General features: G+C 46.0%; 1 long non-coding RNA gene across 1 annotated transcript; it reads right to left on the bottom strand.

Annotated features, from left to right (window-relative positions):
- Nucleotides 1-9,554: 9,554 nt before the first annotated feature.
- LOC147342428 (uncharacterized) lies at nt 9,555-19,695 on the bottom strand. Its single transcript, XR_015157992.1, has 3 exons — nt 19,597-19,695; nt 10,401-10,539; nt 9,555-10,204 (listed from the first exon to the last, which is right to left on the bottom strand). It is a non-coding gene; the product is annotated as an uncharacterized LOC147342428 (long non-coding RNA).
- Nucleotides 19,696-20,401: the final 706 nt, after the last annotated feature.

Genomic DNA, 20,401 nt, shown 5'->3' with positions numbered 1-20,401 from the left:
TCAGCCACCTGCCCAGTGAGCTGCTTCCTGCTCCTGCAACAATGGTGCTTCCTGAGCCAGGACCTGGGCAGACACACCTGCCTGTGAGGGAAAGGAGCTGAAGTCTGCATGCGGTCCATTGCACTAAGCACCGAGAAAGCTCCTTTCCTGGCTGTGATCTGGCCAAGGGGAGGGGGATCATCCTGGACAGTTTAGAGTGTAACTTCCAGAAGAGACCCAGTGATTGTCCTTCAACCTCTCACCACCCACCCCTGAATAAAGCAAGTCTTCGATTTCACTGTCTCCAAAAATGCTCAGGGTTCACAGTCCAAATGGAAAGAGAAATTCCTGATAGAACAGTCTGCATGAGTTTCACCCTTAAGTAAGTGAGATCTTACTTCAAAAACCCTAGGTTATAAATTCTTTTTAAAGCAGAATAATAAAGTAGAGCAAAAATGGCTCTCAATGCAGTACATTTCAAGTTTAAAACAAGCAAATTACTACTGGGAAAGAAAAGTGTATAGGGGAGAACAAAGGGAAAAAATCCAAATTAAAAAGCCTGGAGGTAGCAGTCCAATTCCATTTCCTTCTTCCTCAGGTTTTTGTCTGCAAAAGATACTTTTCATTCCGAGAAGGATTACATTTGAAATTGACAGCTAATGGGATTTTCACTGCAAAATTAAAATACATTTGTCAGATGTTTTTTCTTTAACTGTACTTTATTGACACACAAATAATTTCAGGCTACAGATACAGGTCATATTTTATAATCCCTGTAAACAGACAAAGGGATCCACACCTTCCCCTCTAAGTCAATGGAGCACAACAAATGGGGTGTGATGGAAGTGCTTTAAAGCTACAAACCAGCCCAAATAGTTATTGGCTGAAGTGGAGAGCAGAGGCTTCCAGGACAAGCCAGCAGATGCTAGATCCCTCCCAAGGTCCAGTGGGGACTGGACACAGTGGGGAAGCATGACTGAAGGCCTGTCTGGCACCTTTATCCACGGCCTCCTGGACAACAACCCAAGAAAGAAGAAACTGATGGTCTCAGTGTCATTCCCACAGCAGGATCCTCAGGGTATAGAGCAAAATATTCCAGTGCCCACCTAATCAAATTCCAAGTCCCTTTTCAAAAGGAAAGAGGGACAGACAATCTGGGAAAGAAGGCAGGATGAGCTCAGGCTGCAGAGGGTAGATCACCCAATGCACAGATCTGTTCTCGCTAACACCTGGCCCCACGCGTAGACGATGCTGAGCGACGCCAGGGCCATTTGCTAGCCTCTGGAGGAGCCACACAGAGACCTGCAAGGAACAGTCCAAATCTCTGCTGTGGCAAGGATTGCCACTGGGAATCCGAGCAAGTCATTTCACCTCTCAGAGCCTCCACTGCCCCCACTACAGACTGCAGATGTGACATGCTTCACAAGGATGCTGTCATTACACCTTTGTGCCAGGCACGGTGGCTGGCTTTCCGGCAAGATCACGTTCAATTCTCACTATAGCTCTGATGTAGGAACTATGTGGTGGTTTTAAGCAGTGCTACAGATGGTTTTCCACTCCTCCCATCAAAAGTAGACTCTAATTTCCCTCCCTTTTATATGGGCCAGATGTCTAGACTCATATCTAAAGGACAGAATGTAGCAGAAGTGATGCAGAGTGAATTCTGAGGCAGGTCCTTTAAAGGCAATACATGCCTGGTCCTCTCCCCCCCCCCCTCCCTCCCCCTTCCCCTCCTCCTCTCCCTCTCCCCATCCCCTTACCTTAGGATGCTCGCCCTTGCATTCAGCTATCATGTGGTGGGGAAGCCCAGGTCCCATGAGAGGCTGCATGTAGCCCAGCTAGGCCCCTAGATGACTACCAGCACCAACTACCACATATGTGAGTGACGGTGAGTGAACCTCCAGGTGATTCCAGATTCAAGCCACCTTAGTTGATGCTGAATGGAGCAAAGAAAACTATCCCCACTGAACCTGCCCCAATCATAGATTTATGAGCAAGATAAATGTAGCCATTTCTTTAAATCATTGTGCTGGGATGATTTGCTATGTAATAATAGATTCCTGGAACAAATTCTTATTATATCCATTTAACAGAAGAAAAATTGAGGCTTGGAGAGATAAAATCACATGCCCCACACAGCAAGCAATTGGCAGTCAGGACTTGAACCCAGCTGGCAAGGCTTATAGCCAAAACCACTATTCCATACTACCTTCCCAGCCTGATTCTCCATCATCAACTCAAAGGCTTAAACAGAGTCAGATTAATCCTCAGTTGCCAGAAAACACGAATCCAGACTCTCTATTCCCTGAGCATTCTGGTCAAGAGTTCAACATATTCCCTCCTTTACCATGATTTGGTATCACAAATTTTTTGCTTCATTTAAATATTATTTTCTTGGAGATATAGACGGGGACATGAGGAGGAAGTCAACACTTTATTAGCATCCTCTATGCGCACAGCACTGTGCTCATTATTTTTCTAAACAAAACAGAATAGACAAAAAAGGAAAGCTGCAATTAGATTGAACTCCAGTGCCTATTACGACACAATATGAAATCCCTCTTCCTCTCCAGTTCTTGCTCCTCACCCACTGGCCCACACCCCACTGATAAGTGTTAAAATCTCTATTACTTTCTTACTGTGATGCCATTAGCAACGTCTAAATTCAAAATCATCCCCCACCGTTTCTGCTACTTAAACGCACAGGACTCTTTTCAGGACAGAGAGTAACAGTGACTATCTTCTTCACTGGAAGGTCCTCCTCAAATTGAAGGGGTCATTCTGTTTTTAATTGAAGTATAGCTGATTTACAATGTTGTGTTAGTTTCAAATGTATAGCAGAGTGATATATATATATATATTATTTTTCAGATTCTTTTCCATTATATAAGTTATAACAAGATATTGAATATAGTTCTCTGTGCTATATATACAATAGGGCCTTGTTGGTTTCCTGTTTTCTGTATAGTAGTTTGTATATGTTAATCCCATCCTCCTAGAGAGAGGTTTAATCTAAAGAGCTCATGAGATTATGGAGGCTGGCAAGTCAAGGGGTCATTCTTAAAGTCACAATAAGGTTTCAGATAACCTGATCGCCTCCAAAATTCAGAGCATCAATATTCACTGAAGGTTTAACTTGAGGACGGTGAGAAAGTGCTGGGTGAGGACAATTCTGCCAAAGGTGTGTCGACAGAACAGGCAGGAACCAGGCTGAGGGCTTTGGGATGAGATGACAGCTGGGAAGGGACAGAGGTGAAAAGGCTGAGGAAGAGCTGACTAGGTGCTGAGAGTAAGGCAGGGAGACAAGCCAGAGACAGCTTGGGAGGGATTCTCAAGGGTAAGGTACAGATACAGTGCCTCTTTGGAAGTTAGCTGTAATGAAGGCAAGACGTGGGATCAATCAGAATGTGAGGGGGCTGAAAGGAGGCAGTGTGTGCAGCGAGTCCTACAGAACAAAGGCCTAGGGACACAGCGAAGCTGGTGAGATGCCAGCTCCACCACTTACATGGTCTGGGACACCCGTGGACATGTTATTCAGCCTCTCCCCCTCTCAGTGTCTGCATCCTCCAGGGAGACTGGAGCAGCTTCTACATCTCAAGTATGGGAAGTGACGAGGTTATCACTGTCTACATGGGATCAGTTAAGATATGACGTGTTAAGGACGGTGCCTCGCATACAGTCACTACACAATAAATAGTGACCACTCCTAAAACTCATCCCACTCACTGCCCGTTCAGGGCCTCTTATACATTTGCCTCCTCCCCAGATCTTGCAGCTCCTTCTCAGCCTGTAAGGTCTGCTTGGAGATTTTCTCCCTAGAGAGGCCTTTCCTCACCGCTTCCCTCTGCACTCTTCAACCCTACCTGGCTTTTCTCACGGCAGGCAAGCAGGAGCTGCTGCTCATTTGTCCTCAGTGATGAGATAATCCATCAGCCCGGTCTCCCGACCATTTTCTTTGATGCTTCCTTCCCGTCCTAACTGAAACTTTATGATTTATTTCTTTGTTTTACTTGTATATTGCTTCTCGCCAAGGCTTTAACCAACTGGTTCACCCTGCCAGCACACAGGAGGAACTCAATAGATGTTTGCAGGATGGAATTCATATTGATTATGACTTTGTAGGCAGGAAGCAGGATTAGGCATTCAGGGCAGATCTGAGAGCTACCCACCAAGGATCAAATGCTGGGGCAGGGGGATGATCAGCTCTTGTGTGGGGAGTCTCGAGAGACAGAAAATTATGGGACTTGGGCCATCCATTGGAAAAGCCACAGAGAGGTATTGGGGGAAAGAGACAAGAGGGCCAAAGCAGGATCATCACAGCCTCAGGCCACCAGCATCCGCACAGCTAAGCTCAATAGAAAGGGATGATCACAGGAAGGACCCCAGAAAGGGCCCTGAGGGTCAGAGGTTATCATTTAATGAGGCTCCATATGTAAACTGTCCCACAAACTTACGAGCCTGTATAAACAATTGTTTCCTGGAATGTTTGTACAAATGGTGCAGATTATGAAACTCTGGCCAAAGGATAAAAATATCACATGTGGCCAAGGTCACAGAGCAGCCTGGATCGTTGAAGAGAGGACAGGAATTCAACCTCTGACCCCAGGCCACAAGTCTGTCTGGTCTGACCAGCTTGCAGGGGAGAGGCGATGTGAGAGTATCTCTGTTGGGAGCTTAGGCCTGTGGGCTTGGCAGGAGGCCCTCAAGGCCTGTCTCAGTTTGACCTGTCTCAGGTCAAACTGTGTATGCCACAGTAGCACAGATGAGATGTTTGGAAAGAGCAGGCTTTGAAAACAGTAAAGCACTGAAGACTCAGAGTTTCATAAACATCTTTAAAGTCACTCCTGTGTGCCAGGCACTGGCCAGTTCCCAGTCATTCTGGCATTTAACCCCGAAACAGCTCTATGAGACGGCTGTCCTGGATCTTCATGGTCCAGATGAAGAACCTGAGACTCAGAGAGGAAAAAGGATCAGCTTAGTATCACAAATTTGGTGGGTGGGTGTATAAGATTCAAACCCAGGCACTTGGAGAGCATATTCTATACCCTTTCTGACAGGTTACAGTAGCCTCTAAAATACAAAACACTTTGTAAAAGTACATTGTATTGCCAATATGCAGCTTAACATGTGCAGGTGAGTGGTGATTTGGTTTATTGTCCAGTTCCACTAGACTACAGGCCCTGTCTTCATACCTGTTACCTCTCTGCAGTAAACCCTGCAGTGCCTAGGAGCTATTGATCTAGTGTTGGTGGAGTTGACTCGCTGGTAGATTGACTGTGGCCGAGCAGCAGGCCATGTTGCTATTCACCCTCTTCTTGTTCAGGATGAACAAGTCTATGAGATTTGCTTCCACCAATTGAGGAAGCAGGCTGGTGGGTCCCTTGGCAAGCAAACCAGAATGTCGGCAAAAACGTGAGTCTGGCTTATAGTGGAAAATTGAGGGCAGAGCTGAAAGAGCACAGCTCTGGTGTTAAAAGGACCTGGGTTCAAATCCAGTTTCCCAGCCAGTGCTGTGCCCTTAAATAAGGTACTTATCCTTTCTGAAGCATGGCTTCCTCAGCTGTCAATAGGGACTGTGCCACCTGCCTCTGGAGTTATTGTAGGAATATACACAATAGATGTGAAGCCTGGAGCATGTAATAGGTATTCCATAAACTATGAATGTGACAGCAATCACAGAATCATAAGAATTCATAGGTTTCAGTTTGCCCAATGTGTCCACACTACTAACATCTATTTCATAATAAGTCACAAAAAAGCAGATGTTCGTCAAACGCACCCACATCCACCCCACCACCCACTCCCCCGACCTCCTCCCGGCAGCAAAACCCCCATCCATCTACAGTTCAATCTCTCCATGCAGATGACATTACAGGAAGTTTAGAAAAACAGATTCTCAGATGGAATATATATTACACGGGTGTTTTTAATACCTAGCAATTAAATCTTCAGAACAAGACAGAGAATCAGCAGGCAAATTTTCAATGTCTCCACTGAGGCTCGACCTCGAGGAAGCCAGACTCAGGTCCGGGGGTGTAAAGCTGGTTTTTCTAGGATGGGGAGCAGCTGAAGAAAGGGGGCCTCTCGCACAGTCTGGCAGAGGTAAGTGATGTGCTTGCGAGGAGAGTCACACGTGTCCCATTAGCCTGAGAAACTCCAACATGCAACTTATAACCCAATGTTTTCTAAAGTACTCTGAAACATACAGAGATTTACATGTTAATTTTGAAAATCTTCAACCCCTGTCCCTTCCATTCCAAAACTGGAAGTTTTGGGGCTTGGAGTTTTCAAAGTGTCACCTCTCAGAAAGCAGGAAATGTTCTTCATCACTGTCCTTTATTTCTTACATTTCCATCACGTGCATTCGAGTCACCTGAGGGCCTTGTGGAAACGCAGATTCCAATTCACTCGGTACGGGAAGGGGCATGGGATTCTCCATTTCTAACAAGCTTCCAGCCCAGGCTGTGGGCGCTAATCACATACTTGGCGTGGACAGGCACACGAGGGCCCTAGTAAGTGCCTGCCACCTGCTCAGGGTCCATCAAAGGGAGACAAATGTCAGCAAGTTCTTCCTCTCCTCTAAGCTTTTTTCCCCTAAGAATGGAGCTCTTAAATGAGGCTTGAATATTAAAGAAGTCTATTTAAATCAAATTACAGCAAAGAGCAGGATTTAAAGCAAATGAATGACTTCTCTGCAGTTACTGTGAACCGGTTTCATCCATCTCATGGTATTAGAAATCCTCCTGTCTCCTACTCACAGTCTCCGGGACTCTCTGGGGCCAGATCCCAGCATCCGCCCCTTCCCTGGACAGCCGGAGCCCCCTGCTTTCACGACCTCACAGCCTCACTCAACACCCACCCACTACCCAACCCCTCCCTGTCACTTCACGAGGGGAAGAAAATGCTGTTCTGTTCCATGCGCTTGGCAAAAGTGGGAAGAAAAAGATGATATGCCCTGGAGGGAAAGCTCTGTGGGGCTCGGAAGCTTCTCTCTGCATCCCAGCTCCCAGTCCACACTCTCGCCTTGGCCACAGGCAGCTCCTAAAACACTACACGCTACTCAGTCCCCAGGCCTTTCTCCCCGCAATGCCCCCCACCCTGACAACCTCCCTTTCTTCACGTGCTCAGGGGCTCTTTCTCATTCTTAAATCTCAGCTCTGGAAAGCTCTGGGCCACTGAGCCAGCACCTTCCCCATGGCAGCTGCTCCTCCTTCAGCCACCTTGTCCCAGGGACCTGGCTGACCTGGATCACAAATGCTTAAAGCACATCCAGAGGGACAAGGAAGATTTTAAACTAGAAACACAAATGGGTGATCTGACCTCCTGCTCCCCAGCAAGGACCTGCCAACGTGAGTGAGTGTGTGTATGTGTGTGTTGTGTGTGCATGCATGCATTCACCTAGCAAATGAGAGAATGAGAAAGTGATAGCATTGAAGAAAATGTGCAATGGGACAAAAAAGGCTATTTGGAGGATGAAGCATGGGTTTCTGGTCCTGAATCAGGTGTAACCACCTGTGTGGCCTCGGGAACTCCCTTCCATCACCCCTCACACCTCTTTGCCTACACTTCACCCCAAAGAAGGGCCTGCTGTCTTCCCACGGGTGGACAGCTTCCGTTCACCTTCCTTCGCTCTCCTTCTTTCCTAATTTTACTCCCAGTCCTTCTCACACCTGCTTCTTTTCCAGGACACTATTTCTGAACACCATGCCCTTGCCTATCTCTTTTTTCACTCTCTGCCCGCTGCCTCTTTGAGTCACGGAGATAATATGCATGCATGTCTGCTAAGTTGCTTCAGTTCTGTCTGATTCTTTGTGACCCTATGGACTGTAGCCCACCAGGCTCCTCTGTCCATGGAATTATCCAGGCAAGAATACTGGAGTGGATTGCCCTTCCTCCTCCAGGGGATCTTTCAGACCCAGGGATCAAACCCGAATCTCCTTCATTGGCAGGTGGGTTCTTTACCACTAGCACCACGTGGGAAGCTCTCTAACCCCAAACTATAAAACTAATGCACTTCAGGTTTGCCAAGTCACACTTTCTCTCTATCAAACTGAGGTCAAAGTTACATCAAACTTTCCTGATGTTCTATTATAGCACACTGAACAGTGCTAGAAAATGCTGAAAGTTATTCTAAGAGCTGTACCATCGTGATCTTGAACTTGACAATACAGGCTCCCCACTGCCTTCTGTTAATGCTGAGAACCTCCTCAAATACTTCTTGTGTCTCCACTGAGAGCCAGATTCGACAAGCATTCACTGAGCACCTATCACATGCCAAGATTTTTTTTTTACATGATCCATTAAATCAATAATATGAGATAAGAATGATTATAGCCATTTCACCCAGGAGAAAACAGAGGTTCAGAAAATTAAACTCTGGGGACTTTCCCAAAATGACATAGATAAGACATCATGGGGCATAGTCCAAAACTGTGCCCTAACTTCAAAGCCAGAACTCTTTTCATTATAAAAGAGTATCAACTCAGCCATTAAAAAGAATACATTTGAATCAGTTCTAATGAGGTGGATGAAACTGGAGCCTATTATACAGAGTGAAGTAAGCCAGAAGGAAAAACACCAATACAGTATACTAACGCATATATATGGAATTTAGAAAGATGATAACAATAACCCTGTGTACGAGACAGCAAAAGTGACGCTGATGTATGGAACAGTCTTATGGACTCTGTGGGAGAGGGAGAGGGTGGGAAGATTTGGGAGAATGGCATTGAAACATGTAAAATATCATGTATGAAACGAGATGCCAGTCCAGGTTCAATGCACGATACTGGATGCTTGGGGCTAGTGCACTGGGACGACCCAGAGGGATGGTATGGGGAGGGAGGAGGGAGGAGGGTTCAGGATGGGGAACACATGTATATCTGTGATGGATTCATTTTGATATTTGGCAAAACTAATACAATTATGTAAAGTTTAAAAATAAAATAAAATTAAAAAAAAAAAAAGAGTATCAGTTTCTCACACTGGAACTGCTCCTTCTGTGTTCCTGCACAGTGCCTGGTTAAATGCTTGGCACAAAATAAATATTTGTTGAATTGATTTAACTTTTGCCTTTGGGCGAGTAAACAAAGCCACAGCAACTTATGGCTTAAGACTGTATTAACTTAAGATAATTTTCTTACACTGAGAGATCAAAATGCAGCTATATTTAAAAAGAGATAGAGGGGAATACATTTCAACAAATGCAACAAGATCATTATTAATACCATCTATTCCCATGCATTTCTTTTCAAAGAACTAGAATGCAGAGGCAAAAGGTAAAAGGAGAAAAATGATCTTTTTCCTGTTTAAGCCAGAGCCTCAAGACTCTTATGTTTGGTGCTAAAACATGTTTTTCAGTTTTCAGACTTCCTTTGAAATTGGTTGAAGATAACACATGTGTCTGAGAATCAAGAAGGTATGGTAAATAACAGTAGCTACGTGGTGACTGACTCAACAAAGCTTCATTTCAAAAACTGTCTACATTCCCCTTGAAGGCATGAATTTTGTTTTACCCATCATGAAACAATTACATAATGGTTGGATTAGTGCATGAATGAAGAAATATATTTATCCAGAAACCATTTAATCACATAACTCAAATCATTTTGGACAGAATTTAAACTGACCCAATAATAGCAATAAACTGAGAACCCAGTTGTCCACACCCGTACCAACTTTGGGAGTCATCAGACTTCTGTACTTTAGCCATTCTAATAGGTATGAAATGGTATTTCATTGAACCTTTAAATTGCATGTTCCTTGTGACTAATGATGTGGAACTCCTTTTATGGGCTTATTCGCCATTCTTAGGTCTTCTTTTGTAAAGTTCTTGTTCAAATCTTTTGCCCATTTTTTACTGAGCTGTCTTTTTAATTGTCAACTTGTAAGAAGTCGTTATATATTCTGGATGGGAGTCCTCTGTCAGGTATATGCATTGTGAATACTTTCTTCCAGTCTGTGGCTGACTTCTTCTTGCAAAGGCATGCTTATTTAATAAACCTGAAGCAAACCCACTCACACTCATTAGGTCCCTGGCTCCGGGGAGAAGAAAGCCTGTGGTGAGCGCACCGGCCCACAGAAGGCTGCTCCAGCAAGGGCTGATGTGCCAGAGGCCTTGCTATATTAAGGCTGGGAGTTGTTAGCGTTCATCTTGAGGTCCTCGGTCTGTTCAGAGATGCTCTTATGCACTGGGCACCTGGATAGTGTCATGGGACACCTACTCCTGTGAAAGACAAGATTCTCATCGGCAGCAGCACTTTTGCAGGGAAGGGAGGAGAGGAGATGCCTGGGAGCTCGCGTGTCCACACGAATAATACCCACAATAATAAACATCCAACAACCAGCGTCCATCTAAACCATGAATGATGGCAACACAACTTTATACGAGATATTCCCACGGACACCCTGTGTCAACTCACATTTGTCTTTGTCTCTCACACTGTCCAAGTCAACATCCACACGGGGTGATGAGGGATGTTCAGTGTCACAGCCAATGCAGGCAAAGCTCTCCGAAAGAGTTTATACGGTTTGGTTTTTTCCTTTTTAACTAAATAATTCCTATTTAAGATAGAAAATTTAGAAAACACAGATAAGCAAGGGAAAGAAGAACCTCACAAATCCCCACTTACCAGAGATAAACATTTTAGTATTTCAGGATATACCCTTTTACTCTTTTTCTTCTGTATATATATATTCTTGTATTTCTATTTTTTAAAATGATTTCATGGAATACATACTGTTTTACAATCTACTGTTTCTACCATTTTGCTGTAAATATCTTTTCATGTCATTGCATGGCTTCTGTTTCTTGTAACTTTATATCAGAATATTGCCAATTAACTGGAGAAGGAAATGGCAACCCACTCCAGTATTCTTGCCTTGAGAATCCCATGGACAGAGGAGCCTGGCAGGCTACAGTCCATGGGGTTGAAAGAGTCAGACACAACTGAGCAGCTAAACTACCACCTCCAATAGCCAATTAACAATGTTGTGATGGTTTCGGGTGCACAGCAGAGTGCCTCAGGCATACATATCCACGCATCCATTCTCCCCCTAACTCCCCTCCCATCCAGGCCACCGCATAACATTAAGCAGAGTTCCCTGGGCTGTACAGTAGGTCCTTGTTGGTTATTTTGCATGACCTTCTATTACGTCTGTTTAATGGTTGGATGGTTCTGTTGAACAGATGCACTAGGGTTTATTTAACCAATTTCCTATTGTCGAAAGGACTGATCATTGGAAGGACTGATGCTGAAGCTCCAATACTTTGGCCACCTGATGCGAAGAGCTGACCCATTGGAAAAGACCCTGATGCTGGGAAAGATTGAAGGCAAAAGGAGAAGGGGTAGGCAGAAGATGAGATGGTTAGATAGCATCACTGATTCAATGGACATGAATCTGAGCAAACTTCGGGGGATAGTGAAGGACAGGGTGGCCTGGCATGCTGCAGTCCATGGGGTTGCAAAGAGTCGGACACTACCGAGTGACTGAACAACAGCAAATAGTTGAAAATTTAGCTCGTTTCCAATTTTTCACTCAAGTGCAATATTGGGGTAAACATTTTAACAACTACATCTTTGAGTATCCAAGATTATTTTCTTAAAATAAATTCCTGGAAATAGAATTGCTGGGTTAAGAGCCATGCAAACATTTTAGGTTTTGACACAGCAGACAATGGCCATCTCACTGAAAGGAAAAGCCTTGAACATTTATTGAGGCAAGTATGAAGCAGGCGCTGTGCTAGGGGACTTTAGCTGCCTCACCTCCAACTCCTTGCAACAACCCAGCACAGGCCATGCCTGGACTGGACAGAGGAGACCTCTGCAGCTCCGTGAGGTTGAGGTACGAGGCTACTAAGTGATGAGCTGGTCTGACCCTAAGGCCTGTGCTATTTCCAGACTCTGTTCTCTTGGCCTCTGTTTACCTTAACAGATAAGTGGACTCGGGCACTTCAAAGGGCTTTTTTTTTAATGTCACTGTATTTTGGGAGGTAGAGGGAGCTCCAATTATAATAATATCAATATCTAAGTGACTTAACGCAAGAAAGATGATCTCTTGTTTGCATCACAGTCCAGTGTGGGGGCAGGGGTTGTGGGCTTTGCTCCAGGCAGTCATTCAGGTCCCCAGGCTCCTTCCATCAGTGACCCTCCTTTAGGTCCTCTGGTATCACAAATGGGAGCGTTATTTGGCCGGGGGTGGGTGGGGCGGTGGGGGTGCAGGACAAGCTTGCAAGTGGCATACACCCCTTCTGTTCATATTCCATTGGCTAGAATTCATTGATGTGGCCAGACTTCTCTACAAAGGAAGCAGGAACTTGTAGCGAGGCTGTGAGCCCAGGAGGAAGAGCGTATAGGTACCAGGGACTCCTGCAGCCTCTGTTACTGGGTTGAAGGCAGTAGTAGGTTAGTAGGTTTTCCTACTAACCCTCAGCTAACTAGAAAAAGCCATGAATCCCTCACTTAGCCTAGGGTAGAAGTTCAGTGCAGGCATCTCAGAGACAGACATCCTGTGTTCAATCCCAGTTCTGCCCTCACAAGCTGTGTTCCTTTGCAAGGAGTCAGAGTAACAGTAGCTAACAGGTTTGGGTGCTCTCTCTATATGAGGGGGTATTGTTAATGGTTAAATCCTTACACTTCGGAATCAGACTACCTATGTTCAAGTTTTGGCTCTGTGGAGAGAGACAAATTTCATGATATCCTTTATATGTAGAGTCTTAAAAAATGATACAAATTTTTAAGACAGAAATAAATTCACAGACATAGAAGACAAACTTATGGCTACCAAAGGGGAAAGTCGGGGAGGGGTCAATTAGAAGTTTGGGATTAGCATATACACGCTGCTGCTGCTGCTGCTGCTGCTGCTGAGTTGCGTCAGTCGTGTCTGACTCTTGGCGACCCCATAGACGGCAAACCATCAGGCTCCCCCGTCCCTGGGATTCTCCAGGCAAGAACACTGGAGTGGGTTGCCATCTCTTTCTCCAATGCATGAAAGTGAAAAGTGAAAGTGAAGTCACTCAGTCGTGTCTGACTCTTGGCGACCCCACAGACTGCAGCCCACCAGGCTCCTCCATCCATGGGATTTTCCAGGCAAGAGTACTGGAGTGGGTGCCATTGTCTTCTCTGATATACACAGTACTATATATAAAATAAGTAATAAACAAGGACCTCCTGTATAACACAGGGAACTCTACTCAATATCTTATAATAATCTATAATGGAAAAGAATCTAAAAACGAATATATGTATGTGTGTTTAACCGAATCACCAGCCTGTATACCTGAAATGAAGATGACACTGTAAACCAACTATATTTCAATAAAATTTTTAAGTTTTGGGCCTGTCATTTACTAGCTGTGTGACCTTGGGCATGCCCTTAACTTCACTGTGTTCCAGTTCCTTATCGGGAAAACAAGGTGAATAATGGAACCGTGTCCTGTATCCTCCACAGTTGTAAGGAATGAATGTGTTGTACCTATTAAAGCATTTAGCACAATGCCTGGCACAGACCAAACCTGATCTAAATTTTAGCTCTTATTGTCGGGATGGTGATCTAAATTTTAGCTCTTATTGTCGGGATGGTGTGTGGGCATTGCACTAAGTGCTTTGAAGTTATTGGACTCCTTTGGGCCACAGTTTCCTCCCCCGTAAAGTGGAGAGAGAATCACTTGCCACAGGGCTGTTGCTGCGACGAAGAGAAATTAGTTATGGAAAGCACAGCGAGCATCTGGCCAGAATGAGCAGCTCCATGGACGGCAGGCACTGCAAGTCGCCCCCACGGGCTCTAATTCATCAAGGTCAGCACAATAGCTGCCCTCTGGGCTGCCGTCAAAGGTCACCGGCGACAATCCCAGGCTCTCATTCAGGATGGGCCAAGAGGGAGAGAATTCTATGACCAGAACCGTCTCCTGTGCTCACGTCCTGTCCCATTGTACACAGGGAACACGGTGTCGCAAGCACATTATTCCACTCCCGTGCACTGGCCCCCTCAGGCTCTATTCAGCTTAGATTAAAAAGCCACTGCCTTTCCCAGCTGCCTTTCTGAAATATTCATCCTGCAGACAGAGATTCCAGTGCACAAGCCACCCTCCCTTGGAAGCTCAGGGGACTTTCTGGCAGCAAGTCCACAAGGAGGCCAGGTAGTGATGGGCCCACAGAGCAGCCTGGTCACCACCCAGCAGGCTGGCCTAGAACACACTGCTCATCCCTGCCTGGCCTCCACCTTCACAGCTCCCCTCTGCCCTCAGAAGCCCAGCAGGGCCTCTCTGAAAGAAACCTCCTAAGCTCTGTGTCCTGGTCACCTGCCTGGATGTCCCACCTCTCTCTCCTTGGCCCACCCCCATTTGGGTAGGCATCTTGATCAAGAATATTTCTTTGGAGATCAGATTTATGGTTACAAGAGTTCGGGGTTGTGGGTAGGTTGGAGGAAAGTGGTTAAAAGGTACCAAATTCCAATTATAAGATAAATAAGTACTAGGGATGTATTGTACAATGATGACTAAAGTCAACACCACTGTGTGTATCTATGAAAGTTGTTAGAGAGTAAAAATATGAAAGTTGATAGAGTCATCATAAGAAAAAATAAGAAAGAAAAAATTTCCCTTTTTTTGCTTTCTCTCTTTTTTATATCTCTATGAGATGATGGGTGCTAACTAGACGTATTGTGGTCATTCTTTCATTATGTATGTAAGGCAAACCATTCATCTATACGTCTTAAATTTATACAGAGATATATGTCAATAAAACTGGAGGTAGAAAAAGAAAATGCTCAGCCTTCTTCACCATAAAACCTAAATAAAAAAATAATATCTCTTTAGCACCCAAGAGCCAAATGATCATTGACCAATGAGCCTGCATTTGCCCTGCTGTTGCGTTTGGTTCACTTCTGCCCAGGCTGTCCTGTTCCTCTCCTACCCCAAGCTCCCAGGACACCAACTTGGTCTTTAGAGCCTCACCTGCCTTACCCTCACCCCACAGCCCCTCCTCCTTTGCAGCCCTCTTTTCCCTGGGCAGGAACTGTAGTGACCCTGAACCACCACACTCCCCTTCTTTATCCCCAGAAAGTCAGGGTCCCCCCTCCACCATCTTTCATGAACCGCTCTACATGTGTTTCAACAAGACACAGGCACACGAGTTTTGAAAGGTCATCAACACTGGGGCTATATCTTATCATCTACCTTTAATTCATTCAGTCATTTAAATATTTAAATCATTAAATAAATCTGTACATAAAATATTTCATGAATGCCTATGTGCGGTCACTGAACTAGGTGCTAGGGATGTAAAATCTAATAGGTCATATTCGTGTCTTCACAAAGCTCCCAGTCCAGTGAGGGAGAGAGACAAGGAATCATACTGAATGGACAGAGAGACGACTGGGACAAGCAGCTAAGCACAGGGGAGAGAAGTTCCCCCACCCTGGGGGTCACAAAGGCTTCCCCGTGAGGCAATGCCTCACAGAGCCTTAACACGTGAGAAGAGCTAGTTAAACAAAGACAGGGGAGCCAGGGCAACCCAGCAGGCAGCTGAGACTGTAGGGGTGCAGGCAAAGAGGCAAGAAACAGCAGGGGAAATGGAGCATAATCTATAAAAATATTGAATCGCTATGTTGTACACCTGAAACTAATGTAATATTGTAAACCAACTTTACTTCAATTTTTTAAAAAAGAAACAGCAGGGAACCATTATAACTCATTTAGAACCACTAGAGCTTATTTCGGAGAAGGCAATGGCACCCCACTCCAGCACTCTTGCCTGGAGAATCCCAGGGACGGGGAAGCCTGGTAGGCTGCAGTCCCTGGGGTCGCACAGAGTTGGACACGACTGAAGAGACTTAGCAGCAGCAGCAGCAGCAGAGCTTATTTCTCAAGACAGGGGTGGGAGCTGGGGCTGCAGAGGAATGAATGGGCCTAGGTCATGGTTACAGGGTGATCAGCTCAGCTCAGTTGGCCCTGACTTTGCCTGCATTTTTAGCGCTGAAAGCCCCACATTCCAGGAAGCCCATTCAATCCTGGGCTAAGCAGGCAGTTGGTCACCCTAGTCAAGGAACTCTTTGGCGGGCTGAGGAGCTTAGACATTTTGCAAAGGTGACAAGGAGTCTACAGAGGATCATACGCACGCAAGTGACATGATCAGATCTGTATTTATAATTTATTCAGAAAATCCACTCCAACCACTTCTGCCATCCGAACAGTACACACTCCCCCATGAACATCTCCACAGCACATCAGTCGTTCATAATGCTTGGTGTGTACTGACTACCCATGCTTTGCCATGACACTGAAGGCTCTGCCACTCCCTACTGGCCTGCTGTCATGGAGGACGTCATGGTAGACCACTGGAGATGGGAGTGCCTTCCTCCCATACCCCCATACACTTCATGGTTACCTACTCAGAGGCATTCCACTTCCTGGACAACCCGTGAAATCACAGAACATGGAAATTCCAGAGACGGTTCAAGCACGCCAGGATTTTCCCAAACCTGTAGATTTTCTAGCTAGTGCATTCTGGACTTTCAGAGCCACGGGGATGATATATCTAACGCAAGGGAGTGACAGCAGCCTAAGGAAACCCAATATGGAGAGACTCCCATGGCAACAAGCTTGATGGAGATCAACATCACTGCACTGTGTTCAAACCTCATTAAGGCCGACTAGATTGCTGCCAGAATGGAGAGAAGATGAGCTCTATTATTTATTAGTTTTGATTGTTTGCATAAAAAGATTCCACTTACATGGTTAATTGCCAGTAATACAATACACAGGGGGTGAGAAGGAACAGACGAATGGGAAGCTTTGTGAGAGGGCCTGGAAGGTAAAAACCATCATGGCAGTACTTATCCTGTCTGTAACTGTATGGAGTACAAGATATTAATTATATAATTTTATTACATACATCTATAATTACAGGCACCCTAGCTATCCAAAATATTAACTAAATCTATTTTTCAAAATGGTCTATTGGTGACTTGGAGGCGCTGGTTCAATTCCTGATGCTGGTGGAAGCAGGAGGTGCCTCTTGGGAAAACACAGAGGGCTGGAGAGCGGAGGGCTGCCGTGATGGAGTTCTGCATACAGACAGTAAAGCAGTAAGAAGGAAGGTGTGTGGGGGCGGGTATGGGGCGGCGGGGAGTCTCCAAGGAGTACCAGGCAAAGCAGGCAGTTTGAAGTGAAAACAGAGAAAAGAAAAAGAAACCTTGGAGAAGCCTGTGTGGGGCTCCAGTCAGCTCTCCAGAGCCAAGGCAGGATTGAAGTGATGCTGAAAGAGCAGAGTCAGGGCAGTGGAGGCAGCCATGCCCCACAGGTACCGGGGGCCTGAGGCCATTGCCACCCTCTCGTGTCCTCCCATCTCTGTCCTTTGCTCTACAGCAGCCACTTGGGAGTCTGATTCAGGACATAACAGGGGAATGAAGAGAAGACAGACATTTTCTCATGAATCAAGTGTGAAGTATGGGCATGACATCTTTCTTCCAACTCTCACTTGGAGTTTTCCCGTCCGCTGTCAAGGCTTCACAGCATCTCATCCCAATCACCCACCCGGTAACAAGTAACAGGCCCCGGTGCTCTCACTCTTTTACCAGGCCTCCCTCTGACCCCCTGGGCTTCTCCACCCAGTCACTAGGACTTCACTGTCCCTGCTCCCCACTCATACTCCATTTAGCCTTTCTGACCCTGAACCAGACTACAAATTCCCAGACATTCTCACCACCAGCTTCAAGCAGACCTCACTTGCCCACCAAGAGTCCCCTAGAAGCCTTGCCCCCCGTCTCCTTCAAGACTCAGCCTCAGCAACAGCATCTCCAGGAAACACCTCTGCCTCGACCTCTGTATCACAGAGGAAGAAGTTGAACAGAGGCTGAGAAATTTGCCCAAGATCACACAGCGAATGAGGGGTGATGCTGGAACTCAGGCCCAGGGGCTTCCACAGACACACCGATCCTGGGGTGGGGGTGCCAGAAAAATCAACAAAGGCCCAAGTAGCTCAGAGGCTGGTCAGGATGCTGATCAGAAGACAGAACCCCCTTAGCAGCATCTGGGAGGTGTGTGTTGATCATCCATCCCTTCAGAGCAGAAAAACACAATCGAAGGTGTCATCAAACCTATCCTGGAGGTTTTGGCTTATTGTATAAAAGATACTGTCTTCTCCTCGGTAAGCGACTCCCTCCCCTACCCCCACCCAGCTCTCCGTCTGCCATTTCAAAAGCCAATGGGAAAGAGATGCTTTTATTACAACCAGCCCTATCATAGCCAATAGCTAGGCGGTGCTCTTTATTAAAGGTGCATGCTGATTCCGAGTGGCGTCTATCAGAGATTCAGTGCGTGCACGCGGCGCCACCACCCTGCGCCTGCCAGGGAACTGATAAGGTGCCTCTCGTTGGGTTTTGACAAGCAGCGGCACAGGAAGATGCATCAGGGCCCACACCGAGCCAGAGGCGTGTTGCCAAGGAATAAACTCTGGGGGGAGAAACAAAGAAGACAGAAACAATATCCTAAAGCGATGAAGGTTAGACGTGAAAATGAAGCAGGACCCTCCCCAAATGCCCAGCCTCCATTTTCAGATGGCCTGAAAGAGTCCCCTGCAACTTGGAAGTGGAAAGATAAATGACACGTGTAGAGGGGCCAGGGTGGTGACAGCCCCAGCAAAGGGGGAGAAGTGTGTTTGCCACACGCATCACTTCACTGCACATGGAGCTTGTCTCATGCACACACTCTCTGAAACCCTTCTCTTCTCTCCCTGGAGATGAGCTGTTTGTTCAGGGCCCAGACAGCTCCGCCTTGTCAAATGCTGTCTCCTCTGGTCCTCCACCTGCCTCTGCCAAGCCTCACCATCTTAATCTATTCAAAAGGCTGTTACCCAAATAAACCTTCACACACTTCATATCACTGCTTTCCTTAGGCTGTTACACCCTGACTCCCAGCTCCTTTAACTTACACCAGTGAAAATGTCTCTTCCATTTTCCCAAAGAACTGAAATGAAATTCAAATCCTGGAAGTCTTGGGGGAAACGGTAGAACCATTACCCTAGGAAGAGAGGAGACCTGGCTTGTCCTTCCCAATAAGTCTTTTAACCTCCCAGGCCCTAAAAAGTCTTGTCTGTAGAATGGGCCTGAAAGTACTTTATTCTGAATACCCAAGTCAATTTTGGAAGACCTATGAGCCAACTCAAAGACCTATGATCACACTAAGGCTACCGTCTCCCACCGTTCTTTGACATATGTGTCATGCCAGGCACAGGGCTTACGGTCTGGGAACGTAGAGATGCGAAGTCACAGACCTCCCTCAAGGAATGCATGGCCAATACAAACACCCAAACACAAGGAGTGGGGCAGTTATAGCCCAGGGGAACAGGAAGAAGAGACAAGAGAGGAGCTGAAGTTAATGGATGGGCAATATGGACAAAAGCTTTCCAGGCAGAAGGCAGAGCTAGTACAAAGGCCTGGAGCTACAGGAGGCTTGCAATATGCCCTCCCATGCTCCCTGCAACATTCTCATTTGCCCTGTCCTTGTGCTTGCTTAGGGCCATACAATCAGCACTTTTAAACTTTTTCAGATGCGATTCCTTTGTATCACTGATGAGAAAGCAAGGCCTGGAAAAAAGAGAGTTTTCCCAGGTTCCATACCAGATCTTCTGGTTCTTCTCCGGGGCACTTTCCCCATCCTACGGGTTCCCGGCCTTCTCCAGACCCCTTATCACTCAAAGTCCCCTCAATGGGAATGCTCTTCCTTCTTGAACTAGCTCCACCCCCCTGCTTTCCTGACAACTGAGCCCAATTAAGAGTGCCATGAGTGGTGGGCAGCATAGTGGAAGCTGGTAGCACTCAGGGAAGCAAGTGAGTGTTAACACACATGCATATCAAAATTCAGCTTTGGCATCACTCCCCCTAGGAAGCTTTCCCTGACCACCGCCCCAGGCCAGGTGTCCCTCCTTTGTTTTTCCAGAGCCTCGTTGCTAATGCCTGAGCAACTGTCACACCAACGTAATTATACGTTTACTGTCTTCCCTACCAAACTGGGAGTTCCGGACAGTATCTGGTATATAATAGGTTCTCAATGAATAGCTACGGATGGATATGGATATAGATGGATGGATGAATGGCTGGATGGATAGATGGATAAATAGATAACTGAATGAATGGACAAACCTGTTTCTTTGAGAGGCAGTGTGAGATTGTTGAAGAACTTGAAATAGAAACAGAAAGACTTGCGTTCGAGTCCAGCTCTACCACTCATTGCAATGTGACCTTGGATGAGTCTCAGTCCCACAGAACCTCAGTTCTCTCTTCTGTAGTGGGGAAATCTAAATGTACTCAGGTCAAGGCTGTCAGGAGATTTAAATGCCCATCAACCTGAAGGTATTCTATCAACCACCCAATGTTGTGAGTATGTTACCTCTATTTACAATTAGGATACTTGGACAGCAAGTAA

Source organism: Bos grunniens, chromosome 29, assembly GCF_055505025.1.
Source record: "Bos grunniens cultivar Pamir isolate PY7600 chromosome 29, Bosgru_T2T1.0, whole genome shotgun sequence".
NCBI classification, from domain to species: domain Eukaryota; kingdom Metazoa; phylum Chordata; class Mammalia; order Artiodactyla; family Bovidae; genus Bos; species Bos grunniens.
Note: the sequence above shows the minus strand (reverse complement) of the source record. Positions and strands in the feature narration are given on the sequence as shown.